The following is a 15,674-nucleotide window of genomic DNA, read 5'->3' as shown; positions in this document are numbered from 1 at the left end:
ATCTCTTCAACATTTTCCAACTATTGAAATTTACTTTTTTTCCATGCTAGAGAGAGAAAGGCGTAAGAAACAAACAAGCAAAGGTTTTTTTCCTTGACATTAGTATGAACTAATTTTACTGTAATATACAGATGGTTACATGTGGAAATGTGTAGAGATATGTATGTATTCACTGGTCAGTATACATACATACATTTCCTTGCTCTGCCATCTGAGGGGGCCTAGAAGCAGCTGACACCCCAGTAGCAATAAGCCCATCTGATCCCCAGATCTTGGTATCTAATACCTTTTTCCAATAAAAAGGAACCTGGGTTCCTTAGAGAAGTAGTTCATTCTAAGACTGGGACAGGAGATATCTAAGATGAACCTGGGGTGTCTGGTAGTGTTAGAATGTAAGGAAATAGTCAAAAACACACCAGGATGGGGTATGTTGAAGAGGCCAGGAGGCAACTTAGAAATGTCCCAATTGTCAAAGCTAAAGCAATTTGAACAAAATAAAGTAGTATTAGATTATAGCCTGTTGTGATTTTGTTAAATGAACATTTGTTAGGTAGAACTCTGGGGTGTCCAGTAGTCAGCCACATTTCAACAAAAGGCCACAAGGGAAAGTGAACTAGAGAAGGTTACTACTCACAGGTGCTAGAGGAGGAACCTGGCTTGCCTACAAGGGCCACTGTGGGAAGTCAAGGCAGGCTTCAGGCAGAGAGAGAGGCAGGATGTGGGGCACATGCCTTTATTAGGGTCTGCAGGGGAATGCTTTGGGGTTACTGGGCTAAAGCTGGATTGGTCAGTTCAAACCAAAAAGAGTGGGGCTACAGTAAGCTTCTGAGGGGTCTTATACAAGGGGCAGCCCTGGGTGGCAAGGGAGAGTATTTGTCACAAGGGTCTTTCAGGAAGTCATATCCGGAACTCACATTTACTTGTGACTCTGAGGGCTGTTACCCAGGGCACTGCTCTCAGGAGAAGCTCGTATCAGTTCAAGGCCCCCATGGGTTGCTTGGCCACACAAAATGGATGCTGAGGCAATAATATCATGGAGTAGGAGCTAAACTCTCAACATAGCCCAAAGTATACAATAAATATTCATGAGTCTATTCTGGTAAAAGTAAACGACTGAGTAAATAAGTAGGAATACAGTTGACCCTTGAACCACACAGGTTCGCTTCTGTGTGGACTTTTATCAATAAATGCAATGCAATACTGTAAATTCGTTTTCTCTTTCTTATAATTGTCTTAATTAAAAACATGTTCTTTTCTCTAGCTTTGTTTAAGAATACAGTATATAATACATATACAAAATATGTATTAATTCCACTATTATCAGTAAGACTTCTGGTCAACAGTAGGCTATAGGTAGCTAAGTTTTGGGGCAGTCAGAAGTTCTATGTGGATTTTTGATGGGGCGGGGAGGGGGGCGGGATCAGCAGCCCTAACCCCTATGTTGTTCACAGGCTAACTGTAAACAAATCTCCTATGCGAAAGAATTCCAAATAACTTATTCTAGAAACTCCACCCTCTGGGAGGTTTGGCATACCTCCCACCCCTTCAGTGTGAGCTGCATATAGTGACTTCCCTCCAGAGGGCACAGTATGAAAAAGGAGGAAATATGAGTAATTTTACAGGGAGGGAAGTAAGCTAACACTACCTCAGCCAGGTGATCAAGGTTAATGTCAACAGGCAAAAGTCATGTCGATTACATTTGCCCTTGATGAGATATAATGAGAATGGCACATTGCCTCTGTAGTCTTCCTTCCACAAACCCTTAACACCAGTCCAATCATGAGAAAAACATCAGACAAATCCCAACTAAGGACATTTTACAAAATGCCTGACCGGTATGTCTCATAACCAAGGTCATTAAAAATCAGGAGTCTGAAAGGCACCTGGGTGGCTCAGCCGGTTAAGCACCCAACTCGTGGTTTCAGCTCAGGTCATGATCTCAGGGTTGTGAGATCGAGCCCCGAGTTGGAGTCTGCACTGGGCGTGGAGTCTGCTTAAGATTCTCTCTTGCCCTCTCCCTCTGCCCTGCCTGGTCCCTCCCACCCCTGTGTGCATTTGAGCTCTCGCTCTCTCTCTTTATCTAAAAAAATAAAAATAAGGAGTCTGAGAAGCTGTCACAGTCAAGAGGAGCCTAAGGAAACAATGATTAAACACAATATGATATTCTGGACAGGATTCTGGAAAAAGACTAAATTAGAAAACTCAGGAAAAAAATGAATATAGAATTTAGTTAATAATAACATACCAATTTGTTTTATTAATTGTGACAAATGTACTATACTAACTTAAGATGTTAATAAAAGGAGAAAATTGGGAGCTGGGTGTATGGGAATTCTCTATACTATCAATTATTTTCTGAAAAATATTTCAAAATAATAAAAATTTACTTTAAAAGAAGTTATCGCCTTGCAAAATAAGAACTAGGAAGATGCAAAATTTCATTTGTTTATATAGAACACTTTGCCTCACTGAAAATATTCCCAGAGGAATTTCAGTTCAATATTGACGAAATTTTACATATGTTCTTTCAAAGGTTTGTATTACATAAATTGTGTGAGCTTCAAATGAAACATTTATTATGATTTTTTTTATTGTTGCTCATTGAGATACCCCCCAAAAAGATGACTATAGATATTTGGGAGGCATTTCCTTTTAAAAATTTAAAGAAAGATGGAGAAAGAATTGGTAAAATAAATAAAAATCCAGCAGATAGTTACTCAGACTATCAGACACAAAATCAAAGGCCACTCTTTCTGCCAAGTTAAAAACAAAATCCAGCTTGATTTTTGTTTGTTCTCTAAAATGTTATTTAGTTTCACTTTTCAAATTAACAAATAAGAGCAACTATACAAATAAGATCAACTTAAAATGTTACGGAACTCTAGATTTTATAATGTGACTGTGGCATGTAGAATATGTCCGGTTAAAAACATCTGGACCATCTGGGTCAGTCCATTAAGATATTTTATACCAAAGGAAAACTCCTATATTCCTTTTTTCAACTTAATTTATTCCTGGCTTCAAGTCTTCTTTCTCCCCTAAGATAATAGTGATGCCTTTAAAGGATATGTAGCAGTTTAATCTTTCATTGCTTTCTAGTGAGCTTCCTATAACAAAAAGTTTCTGGCAAGATGTTTTTACATTCAGATCCAAATCACTGTCTGTGATGAAACTGAGCCAAGAACTTCTCCATCACCCCCCACCCCCAAAGAGGCTGGTGCTCCTCCACCCCACCCCCCAAGATTCAGGGCTGCCAACCACTCATTTGCTAGGCTTTCTTCTCCTTGGGCTCTGACCTTAGGACTGTGGTCTTTCCCCAGGATTACTCTCTAGGGGCACTTTGGCGTATTATATGCTAAGCCGGCCATTTAGGATGTGATGACAAGGTGAGGAAAACTTGCAACTACACACTCTAAGTCCTGCAGAGTTAGACAATTACCAGGTACAGAGTTTCTTCGTGGATTTGATTTATCCTAACATAAGTCTGGCTCATCACAACTGCAGTCTGAAAACCATCCTGTCTGCAGCTGCCTCCACCCCCAGGGAGTTAAGTTTGTCCTCAGCTAAATGTACCCAGGTACTTCACTTCCTTCCGGGACTACTGTGTCCTCTCAGGCTTTTCTGTATGATTCTTGCCTAGTTGGTTAAGTGAAATAGTTAGTGACTGGCTATGAGAGCTGCTGTAGCCCGACTCAGACATGGTAACATCCACAGTTGGCTGAGCCCCTAAGTCGGCACCACACTGTGTGCCCCACACGTGTGGCCTTATTCCATCCTCTGCACAGTCCTGGAGTATAGTTACTGTGGTTCCCATTTTATAGATGGGAACACTGAGACTCAACAAACTTGGACAACCTGTCTGAGTCCACACAGCTGTAAATGGGAGAGCTGTGTCACACTCTGTTCCCCCTGACTTGTTACCCCTTCCTGCACACCACTTGTGGACACCTGTCAGTCTACCCTGAATATTTATCCAAATTAGCACTCCCAGACCCATCTTTAGACTTGCCATCTTTTTTCCATACAAGGAAACATCAAAGTACCAATAGGATTTTTTACTCTCATATTAATGTTTCAGGCAGAAATTATTATTATTTTTAATCCAATTGATCACACCTGCTTTTGGAGTATAAACTTCTGTAGTTTAAACTTCAACATGTAGAGTTTTTCAGCTTGCATTAAACTCATTCTGTCCTTTCTGGGGATCCCAAACTCCACAGCAAAAATGTCATACTCAGAAATACTTGGTTTCCTAAAGGTATTTTGTACATATTCCCATTATTATGTCTGAAGTCCCAAGTGAATTTGGTAGACTGCTGGATGTGGTCCTCTGTAGACAGAAAAGATATGAGAAGGTATCTCCCTCCCTCCTGGACCCTGTCAACCTGGTGCACTGACGTGATGAGTGGGGAAAAATCACACAGACCCCAGCCATAGCTTCTCTTTCCAAAAGCAGAGCACAAAGAAAATCAAGCTGAGTAAATATCCACAACATGTGAAGGGAGAAGAAATATTAATGTTTAATTTGAAACAATATAGGATAGTGGGAAGGGTGGGAACCCTGAGGTTTTAGTCTGAAAGCTTTCCTAACCAGCTGTTTGTGGCTCTTAGCTAAGTCAGCCTCTCTGGACCTTATTTTCCTTACCTATAAATTGTAAAATGTCACCATTGGACTGTTTGTTCATGTACCATTTATGTCTCTTCCTCCTTGGAAAAAAAAAAAAAAAAACACCTCAAGAGGCTTTTAAAAACAATGGAGCAAAAAGTCTAGAATCATGCAGGAGAGGTTGGAATGATGTGGGCAAGAATGCCTAGGCCAAAGGAAACTTGATGCCATTGATTCAAAAATTGGTCAGAGCTTCCGGGTAGCCTAGACAAAAAGAGAGATGTGATGGGTTATATTGTTCTCATTATCTGAAAAAGGAATGTGGAGTGGAGGGAACAGAAGGAAGAAGAGGAAGAAAGGAAAAAAGTAGCAACCTACCAGATTGTCAGAAAATCCAAGCTCAGCCCTGGGAGGAATTGTTTTCTGTGTCCTATAGACAATGGATAGTCTTCAAGAGCAGCTTACAGGACAAAAACATTGGAAACAGTCTTTCTCTGGCCATATTTTATACGGACCCTCAATAAAAGGACATCATGAAAAAACATAGCTCTCTAAAGATATCCATGTAGATGGCTAAGATAATCTGGTCCAGGTGTGTTGCTCACCAAAGGTCTTACTTGGCATAGGGCGAGCTTAGAAAATCTAAGGAATGGGGGCACCTGGGTGCCTCAGTCGTTAAGCGTCTGCCTTTGGCTCAGGTCATGATCCCAGGGTCCTAGGATCGAGCCCTGCATCGGGCTCCCTGCTCCACGGGAAGCCTGCTTCTCCCTCTCCCACTCCCCGTTTGTGTTCCCTCTCGCTGTCTCTCTCTCTGTCAAATAAATAAAATCTTTAGAAATAAAAAAAGAAAATCTAAGAAATGAATGCCTGTTATGACCCTTAGGATATCTTTCTCAAATACCACTTGCCTCAGCCAAGCTTTTGACAAGTGTGATAGGCTGGTTACAGACAGTTGACAATTGAAATTCTTGGCAAGTCCCTTCATATATAAAAGTAATTCAGGTTTGTGAACGTTCTACTTGCACCACCTTCCTATTCCCCAGGGAATGTGGGGACATCTACCTGCGGGGAGGGCTGAGAAACTTTATTACCATGGTGACCCATATCAAGGGATGGAGGGAGGGAATTTCATTTTCTACTGTATAGAATGCTGTAGTACTGGATTTTTCTTTTTACAACAAACATGTATTACTCAGAATAATAGAGATTAAACCAGAGGCCTTGGGGAGGGGAGAGAAGGGAAGGAGAGAAAGGAGGGAGGGAGAGAGAGTGAAAATAAAGTACAGTTGCACGCAAGTAGATTTGAAAAGTTCTGTTTAACACATGAAGCCCTGGTGTGGTCCTGCCACTTAGACATTGCTCCACAAATATTTGTTGAATGATGAGATAAGAAATAGAAATGGAAGCGAGCACTAGCCGGCGAGAGTCTTGAGGTGATGTTGCCAGCTGGCTGCCTCGACTAGGAAACAAATGTACTGTGGCTTCTTTAAAACACTTTGTTGTGAGTAGGGCAGCCTCCAAAGGCCCCTTTCCAGGATGAGCAGCCCCAAAATGCATCCCCCAGATTCCTAAATGGGTTCATCTGTCAACCAGAGTTCTAGATGTGAGGTAGATGGCCGGGAGTGCCTCTTCTGATCCAACATAACTGGGAATGAGCCCTTCCTCCTGTTATCACTCAGCTGATGCTTTCGTTTGCTTCCTGAGGCCGCTCTTGGAATATCATTCAATTGTTCATTCAGTCATCCCCCCAGAAATACTGCTCGAGTGCCTACTGTGTGCCTGGCACCGTTCCAGGCTTTGGAGATCCTGCAGTGAAAAAACAAAATTCTCGATTCCGGAAGTTGCTTTCTGAGGTAGTGTGCGGTCTTTGTCAGCTTCCACCATGGCGTACCGTGGCCAGAACCAAAAAGTGCAGAAGGTGATGGTTCAGTCCATCAACCTCATCTTCAGACCCTTGCAAAATAGATCTCGAATTCAGGTGTGGCTCTATGAGCAAGTGAACATGCGAATAGAGGGCTGTATCATTGGTTTTGATGAGTACATGAACCTCGTATTAGATGATGCTGAAGAGATTCATTCTAAAACAAAGTCAAGAAAACAATTGGGTCAGATCATCCTAAAAGGAGATAATATTACCCTGCTCCAAAGTGTCTCCAACTAGAAATGATCAATGAAGTGAGAAATTCTTGAGAAGGCCATGTAGTTTGTTTTTTTAGATGTCCTTTGTTGGGAGTGTAGTTCTAAAACATTTGTTCGTATTGTTTTGATTACCTTTATGTTATTACCAGAGTACAATAAATGCTGTGGGATTGTTTTTATTAAAAAAGGTGGGGGGCTGCCTGGGTGGCTCAGTCTTAAGCGTCTGCCTTCGGCTCAGGTCATGATCCCAGTGTCCTGGGATCGAGCCCCGCATAGGGCTCCCTGCTCCGCAGGAAGCCTGCTTCTCCCTCTCCCACTCCCCGTGCTTGTGTTCCCTCTCTCACTGTGTCTCTTTCTGTCAAATAAATAAATAAAATCTTTTTTAAAAATGAAAAATAAAAAAAGGAAGAAAAGAAAAAACAAAATTCTCTACTGACAGGGGTTACATTCTAGTTAGGTGGAAACAGAGAATAAGAAAAATAAGTAAAAAGTATGGAATGATAAGCGTTAGGGAGAAGATAAAGCAGGGAAGAAGGATGGGGAGTGTTGGGGAGGGGTGGCTATTGTAAGCTTAAGTAGGACAGTGAGGGAAGGCTCACTGGGACCCTAGTATCTGAGTAAAGATCGGAAGGGGTTGAGGGAGTGAGCTGTCTGGATATATGCAGGAAGAGCAATCCAGGCAGAGGGAACAGTAAGTGCAAATGTCCTGTGGAGATAGGGTGGAGGTAGAACACATACCTAGCACATTCAAGGAACAGTAAGGAGGTCGGTGTGACATGCTACAGGCAGTTGAAAATTAAGATTCTTGGTGATGTAATTAGCTATAGTTGATTCATTTATTATTCTATATTATTCTACCATTAAAAGATCTCTCTCTCTCTCTCTCTCTCTTTCTCTCTCTCTCTCTCTCTCACACACACACACACACACACACACAAAATGCATGTGTGGTTCCCCAGACCAGCAGCATCAGCATCATCTACATCAGCATCATCTGGGAGCTTGTTAGGAATGCAGACTATTATCCCCGCCCCCATGCACCCACACCCCACACCTACTGAATCAGGACCTACATGTTAACAAAATCCCCAGTGCTTCCTGTGCACATTTAAGTTTGAGAATGGCCAGGGCCCTTGATCAGCAGTTCCTAGGCTTTATCAGAATCACTTAGGAAAACTTTTCAAAAGGACAGGTTCCTACCTCCCTACCCCATACACTGAATTAGATGCTACGTGGTAAAGTCTGCAATTGGATTTTTTTTTTTTTTTTAAGACCTTTATTGACGGGTGCTTGCCGTTTGTTGATTTTTTTGAAAAAATCAAGTTGTAAACTTTTTATTACAAATTAAAAATGAGGTTCTTAAAAATCTCAACTTGACCAGATATGAAACAATTTAAAAACCTTTAAAGGTGTATTGAGAAAAACCAGGTTTTTTTTTTTTTTTAAAAAAACACGTTTGTCATTACCAAAAAGAGACGTCTTTAGGTAAAAATAATAAAAACCCCATGCTGCATAGATAATGCAGATAGTTCTATTTATCTGGTCAGTGGGCAAAAAGCAAGCACTTAAGGTCTTCAGCTCCAATCTTTTGTTCATTTCTTATTGCTGGAATGCAATTGGATATTTTTAAGGAACTCTCAAGGGTTGTTTGATACGGAGCCACATGAGGAACACCTGGGCTCTGAATGATGGTGTCGTGTATAAGTGACCAAAACGGGGTTCATTCCTCATGGGCCTCAAAACACAGATTGAAGAATCAAGCTAATAATCATCAGGATGCCTCCAAGTACTGAGACATGACCCCAAACTAATATTCCAATGCACGGGTGGAATGTAAATAAATATTGGTGGCTCACATTTCAGGAGTTTTCCAGAACATTTAAGTGGATTTGAAAAATACTTTTTAAAAGATTGTTTGTAGAAACATCATACTCTTTCCAGTCCTTCTTTGGCATAGAGTTTAATCAGATTTAAAATGGTGAGTGTTCTTTGTAAGGTTGTGTGTTTCTTTTCTTCTAGGGCATGTAAAACAAGACATCTGGGTTTTATCATTAAAATGCTAAAACATGTCCAGCATTTTTAGGAAACTTTTAGGAATTTATACACTATAGGTGTTAGATACATTTGATAGAAGTCTATTCATTTAGAGTTTTTAAAAGTTTATACATACCAATTTTTTTGTTTCAGAAAAATATTTGAGTAAACCATTTAAGTTTCTGACTGTATTTTCCAGCACTTAGAAAATTAGGAGAAAATAGAAAGAAATCTTTTAGTCCCACCCTTATGTGAAAATACCTCATTTTCAGATATTCTTGGTTTTATATTATACACTGAATTCTCATCAATTCATAGCAAAATATGCTTTTACTCTCTTACTAGCATCTGTCAATTTATCTGTGGACATAAAAAGCATCTTCTTTGATTAATTTCTTCCCTGCCTGCGGAATTTCAGGAAAGATATAAAAATATAGAATTTAAAGAGTGAGGCTAGGTGTATTGTAGGCATATTCTGTGCATGAGTCTCAGACATGATGCTCCCCGTCCTACCATGGAGCAGGAGGCCAGGGAGGGGTGTAGAGTAGAAGAGCCAGGGAAACATAAGACATTAAAAAAAGTTGTAATTTCTAATTTCAAAGAAATGCCACATTAAATGTAGGTACCTCACAAAACCAAATCATTAGATACATGCGCATTAATATTAGTAAACTTGTCTAACCTTTCCACTGGGCTTATGAATATACAAAGCACTTATCTCCTTTATCTCCTTTAATCCTGCAGTTCTGTAAGGTAGGTGTTGCTCATTGGCCTGTTTTAAACTGAAGGCACAAAAGAAGAGAGACTAAGTAAGTAATTGGCCCAGTACCACACAGTTAGTAAATGTTAGAGCCGAGACTCGAGAACAGCGCCTCTGACCTCAAACACAGGCTCAGGCTGATCCCACTGCATCTAGTAAAGATTATTTGTCCAGTCAGCATCCCCAAAACATGATCTTGTTTTGATTTGGTTTCCTTTGGTTTTTTGGTATGAAATGTGTCACTTTCTAATACTTGAACAGTATGGGGGTTTTTTTTGTTTTTTTTTTTTACTTTTTAGTCTCTGTCATCAACACCCTAGGCGCTTTCCAAGTAAATATTTCTCTAAAGAGATTTCTTGAGCCAGAAACTGAACACATCTTTACCCCTCTGGAGTGAACGCTCAGCCCCTCTCTACAGGAAAAGCAAGGCTGGTGTTGGGCCCCCACCCCCTCTTGCCACAGCACCACGTAACCCTTAAATTACCAGACCCCAAACAGGTCATTCACTTTTATAGAGACTGTCAACACACCCTCAAAAGCTGTCAACACTCTTAAACTTCTTTCACTAACTCTCCTGATGACAAGGAGCAGGCTCTAACTTCAGCCCACTCGGCGAAATCCCAAGTCCTGCCAGCCTCATGGCCCCCATCTCCAAAATAAATCCCCTCTTCTGCTGATCTGAAGCTCACGTCAACTTCCCCACGTCCAGGGTTTTGAGTTTCTGCAGCTCCTGTCCTGGGGTTTGTGCCCTTGAGCTGTGAGTCAAGGTCCCCAACCCATTGTCCCCTGCTGCCACCACTGAGCAGCCGCCTTCTTCCCTTCCCGAAACAGATCCTGGCAGGATTTTTCTGGAAAGGCTCTTCCTGCTGATACCTCCTCTCCTCCAGGAAACAGAGGAGGCTTCTTGGCTCTTCCTTTGACCTCTCTTGCCATCCACAGTAAAGACAAATAGCAGCCACATCAACTTTAATGTGTTCTTGCTCCTGTTTTCCTTCTGCCCCAGATCTCCACTCCCCTAGACCCTTCCCCTTCTGGAGCTGGTCTGCAGGGCACAGCCGGAGGGCTGCTGGAAGGGGAAGAGTTCAGGCCGCAGTGTGTCTGAAATTCTGCATGCAGGTGGCTGCTGGTAAGGGCTGTGATATGGCAGGCCCGGGGCTGGCCACTCATTGCCCTGACTCCTCTCCCTTTTGTTCCTCGAGTTTTGCCCGACAAGGATGCGCTGCCACCATCTCTCAGGCCCCCTGAGTCAGCGTCTTTAGCAATTCCTGCAGCTGCCAGCTCGCTTTTTCCTCACCATCAACTTCTTCACTCAAGTAAGGCTGCCTCTGAGGCTCCACGGATGGAGGAAGAGTAGGACAGAAAGCGGCAGGGAAGGGTGGCTGTGCATCAGATCCTCTTCACAGAGATAACGGAAGCCCAGCAGGCCATGACTCTAGGATGCCCTGAGGTCAGGAGACCTGAGGTCTAGCCCTGGCACTGCCACTGACTAGCTGGGTGACCTTGGACAAGTCACCTCACCCCTCTGCTTCTTGGGGTTCTTCATCTAAAAAATAAAGGAAATGGGCTAAATAACCTCTAAGGTCTTTTGATTTATTAGCTGCCGTATTATGTAGTAGAACCAGATGTCTAAAACCACGTGTCTGCTCAGCTCTTTCCTCATCACAGCCTTGGCTATGAAATCAGAGTTGCCCATGTGCTTTAATCTCATTTTAGATTATAAGAAAAATTTTCCTGTGTCTTGGCTTTAGAATTCCTCCAATGACACATTGATTCCTAATTTATGACACCAGTTAGAAAATCCTATGCTGCCATTTCTGACTATTTCTACCCTTCGAAGTCCACTCACACCATGCAGTTTCTAGAGATGAAAGGATGTGTTCTCGGGACGGACAGATGCAAAGAGAGGTCTCCAGGATTGCCAGTGGATATGAGCCTCTGGCTATGTTCACTTCAGGATAAAGGAGTTTGGAGGAACCCAATGCCACTATTCCAGGGGCTTTCTAAATGTAAGTGTTCCTTTGGGGAAAAAAAAAATTGCATGGCCAAAAGAATTTGGGAAACTCCAAATATTAGCTCCTTCTTGGAGATTCACCATGTGCATTAGCATATTTAAAGCTCCAAGAGGGGCACCTGGGTAGCTCAGTCATTAAGCGTCTGCCTTCAGCTCAGGTCATGATCCCAGGGTCCTGGGATCGAGCCCCGCATCGGGCTCCCTGCTCAGCGGGAAGCCTGCTTCTCCCTCTCCCACTCGCCCTGCTTGTGTTCCCTCTCTCGCTGTGTCTCTCTAAATAAATAAATAAATAAATAAATAAATAAATAAATAAATAAAATCTTAAAAAAAAATAAAGCTCCAAGAAATCCTGCCAGTGAAGAAATCTTAATTTATCCTAGCATTTTCCAAACTCATATAGCCCCAGATACCTTCTTCACAAAATACTTTAACATCTGGTAGGACATGTCCCTGGAACAGAGTTTAGGAAACATTACCCCCAAACATTACTGACCTATCTCTATCTGGGTCTTCAGAGCAGAAAGGGATAACTACCGCTGCTGGAATAGCACACGTGGCAGTAATTCAAAATTGGCAGATCAACTGTCCAGCAGCCAGGATTTCAAAATCTGAAGCTGCAGAGGGACAGGCACAGGAATAAGCATGCCAGTCAACAAACAAGACAAATGAAGTGTCAAGTGCAGCTTGGGAGCATAGGCCAGGCCACAGGGCAGTTGTCTGCCTTCCCGAGCTGAATTTCCCTGCTCTCAGCTGTCAGTCTTAAGTTCTTTGCTCTACCAGGCAGTTACCTTTCAGCCAGTTACACGATATCAAAGCAGGACATTCATTGTTTATTTTTATAGGTTAGGTGGTTGGTGAGGCACATGGAGTAATTTTATCCCGTGCTGAGCATCCTAGAATTTTTGCCTTACACATACCACTCCGTTGAGTTTTATTCAGAATTGGAATCTGTTCTTTCCCGGGAAAAGACGACCTCCTTTTCACCAAGTAAGAAAGATACTGAAATGGCCAACGTCTCAGGCTGTTGTTTAATCCCAGTCTGAATCAAGTGTCATTTCGGTTTGTGTACACGATGTTTCCCGGACAGGGGGCCCGAGCTTCTCAGGGCCCCCTTCTAGGACCTATTTGTGATTCACTGTTATTTTTCCCAGCACTTCCCCTGGAACCAAGCCATACCCATGCGTCCTCACTTCCTCACACAGCTCCCGCCCCCGCCCCCTTTCCCCATCACCTGTTTTCCATTCCCCCCCACCAACGTTCCTTAGATCCTCTATGGATATGTTTTTTCTGAATTTTTTCTCTTGCTTCATTTCCACCTTTCTTCTGCCTCTTCTTTCTGTCCTCTTTAAAAGAACTGAAGGCTCATTCTTCTGAGGGTTTAATCCTTAGGAAGTTCCTCTCTGCTAAACAGAGAAGGGAAGCAAGCACTGTAATAAAAAGGCCAACAATGTTTCCACAAAGACTATATCTTGAAAAAGAAGTTGCTTATTATTTTTTTTAATTATCAATATTAGTTGACATGTATTGAGTATGTGCTCTGCTCCAAGCACTAGGGCCCTTAACATACATTGTCTCTTTTATTAGTCACCACACCCCTTATGATATAGGACATTTATTATTCCCATTTTATGGATGAGCAGTTGAGTCTCAAGGAAGGAAGGAAACTTGCTCAAGGTCATAGAACTAGTAAAAAGCAGGGCCAAGAAATGATCCTGCATTTCTCTGGCTCCCCATCCTGTCTTCTCCCATTGCTCCCCTGCCCTCCTTTAGAACAGGGAAGTCAAAGAGACAGAATTCTGGTTTTCATCAAATTTATTCCCTAACAAGTTTCATTCACAGAAGCTCACCCCTCCACACATGTACTGCACAGACAGCAGATTGAATTACCTCCTTAATGATCTATTATATGCACCAGTGTCCAGCTTGGCCAGGATGTAATTGATCTTGGTGGGATGCCAACATCCTTTCTTTCTTCACACAGATTTATCTTCAGGGGAACATACGCGAACACATGCAAACCATTTTATTCCCTTCCATTCCCTCCTTCCTGCTTGATCATTAGTGTTGGTTTCATTATTAGTCTGCTGTTCTGGGCTCACCGTTTTCACTGCTGTTGGCAAACCTTTGCTGTTGGGCCCTACAAGTGAAAGAGTGACTTGCTGGGCTTACTTTTACTTTCCTGTGACAAGTGTCCACCTGCTGGGGCCCAGAGTGGTTCACAGCATGTCTCAGAACCTCTGGACTTGCTCAGTGGCCCTGAAAGACAGCCTTCACTCTCCTCCTTTTCCCAAGCAGGATGGCCTATGGACAGTGACTTCCCCATCCAGGGGACTTAAGTAATCAGGGGCGCCACTTCCCGTCCATCACTTGGGGCACCTGAGAAGGAGCCCAGCCAATTCCAGAGCAGATGAGAAGGCTACCACTACCCTCACTCTCTGATGCCCAATTATCACAAGGAAAATGGAATCTTCCAGTCATGGGCCAAATTACCCATAGGCCTTCTATGTCACAGCTCCCTGGGTATCCTTCCCCAGCACTGGCCTCTTGAGCTTCTTGGATGAAGAGGAAGCTGACGGTGGGGGGGGGGGGGGCTGTCAGCCCCGCTCCCCTACAGCAGCCCCCAGAGACCCTGGCATTCGGGTGCTTGGACGCTCTTCCAAGAACGGCAGCACCAGCAGGGGGCGGATGCTGTGGCAGCTGTGCCCTGTCCCGTCTCAGAACAAGAGGTTATTCAGCCCCTGCCACTCGAGCTGGACCCTGTGCCGGGAGATAGATGAGTAAAACAATCAATACCTGCTTTCAAGAAGCTCATGCTCCAGAGGCAGGAGCCCGGGGGAAAGTGGTCACAGTACAGTGATAAAGTTAGCTTAGGGCAGAGGATGGATTAACCATGTGAGGATTCAGAAAGGCTTCCTGGAGGAGATGACATCTGGGCCACTTGGCAGTCAATGAGATGTGGGGCTGGAAGGTGACGGAGGAGTTAAGGATTGGGGTCAGGGTGGGCCTCCAGAGCCCTTGGGCCCTCCAGCTAGAAATGCCCAGTTAATTCTTGGATATACAGGACAAGAGCTAGATATTCAGAGATAGCAGCTGGGGGGGGTGGGTATAACCAGGTCAGTGAAGGGAATCATCGAGGGAGAAGATATAGCATAAGAAGAGATCCAAGAAGAACCAAGGACAGATTCCCCAAGAAATGCCAGCATTCAAGAACTGACTTGTGCCAGCAGAGGAAAATATTATGGGCACGGGCTCTGGGGCTGGGCTGCCTGAGTTGGGATCCCACCTTCACAACTTACTAGCTGTGTTACCCTGTGCAAGTGACTATGCCTCTCTGTGCTTCCATTTCATCTATAAAATGGGGTGATAATCACATATACCTCATTGAGTTGTTGTAGGATTAAACTAATTAATACACTTTAAGCACTTAAAACAGTCTATTTAAGTAGATGGTATAAGCACATTTTTAGTATATGTGCTGCCGAAGCGAGCACGGTATAAGCACATTTAATGGCATTATTCCTTCACTGGTGTCAGAAAAGGGCAAAAGGAAAAGGACAGCCTATGACACAGTCAGGCCTCTCAGTGCCAACCGGCACAGCTCAGTCGAGATCCTCAGTGAGGAGAGGTGAAGGAGAGCCCCCATGGGAGCCAGATCACAGCTGGGATGGAAGGAATGGATCATGCTGGGTGGGCAGGGGCGGTGGCTGCCTTACTCGCTGCATGCCCCAGTGGCCCGTGCAGTGCCCAGTGGCGTGTGAGCTCCTTAGGGGTAGAAGAGCCCTCCGTAAAGATTTGCTTAATGAGGGTATATTTTCTGAAGGTCCTGCAACTCAGCTGGCATGATGAGGCTGCCGGGACCAGGGAAAGCACATGGGCCACTCCGGTGGTGGCCGCAATTTGGGGAGCAGGTTTCTTGGGGGCCTCTCTTGACTCTGGGACACCTAGTTGTTTCCACGAGTGAGCTGTAGGATGGAATCTCATAGGCCTCCTCCTTCCAGACTCTTTAACCCATGAGACCCTGTTCTATTCTGCGTGTCATAGAAAACTTGGAATTTTAGACAGGTGACAGAACAGGAACATGCGTAGACATTCAATTCATGCTTGCAACACCTTCTCTATGACCT

At 43.4% G+C, this 15,674-nt stretch overlaps 1 protein-coding gene and 1 pseudogene across 3 annotated transcripts in view; both read left to right on the top strand.

The window, feature by feature from the left end:
* Nucleotides 1-15,674, top strand: part of PLCE1 (phospholipase C epsilon 1) — a 312,290-nt gene that overhangs the window by 193,037 nt on the left and 103,579 nt on the right. The gene's annotated exons all lie outside the window — the stretch shown is intronic.
* On the top strand, nt 6,438-6,932 carry LOC118523077 (small nuclear ribonucleoprotein E pseudogene; annotated as a pseudogene).

Source organism: Halichoerus grypus, chromosome 7 (genome assembly GCF_964656455.1).
Source record: "Halichoerus grypus chromosome 7, mHalGry1.hap1.1, whole genome shotgun sequence".
Lineage (NCBI taxonomy): Eukaryota > Metazoa > Chordata > Mammalia > Carnivora > Phocidae > Halichoerus > Halichoerus grypus.
This window is presented reverse-complemented; position numbering and strand designations above follow the sequence as displayed.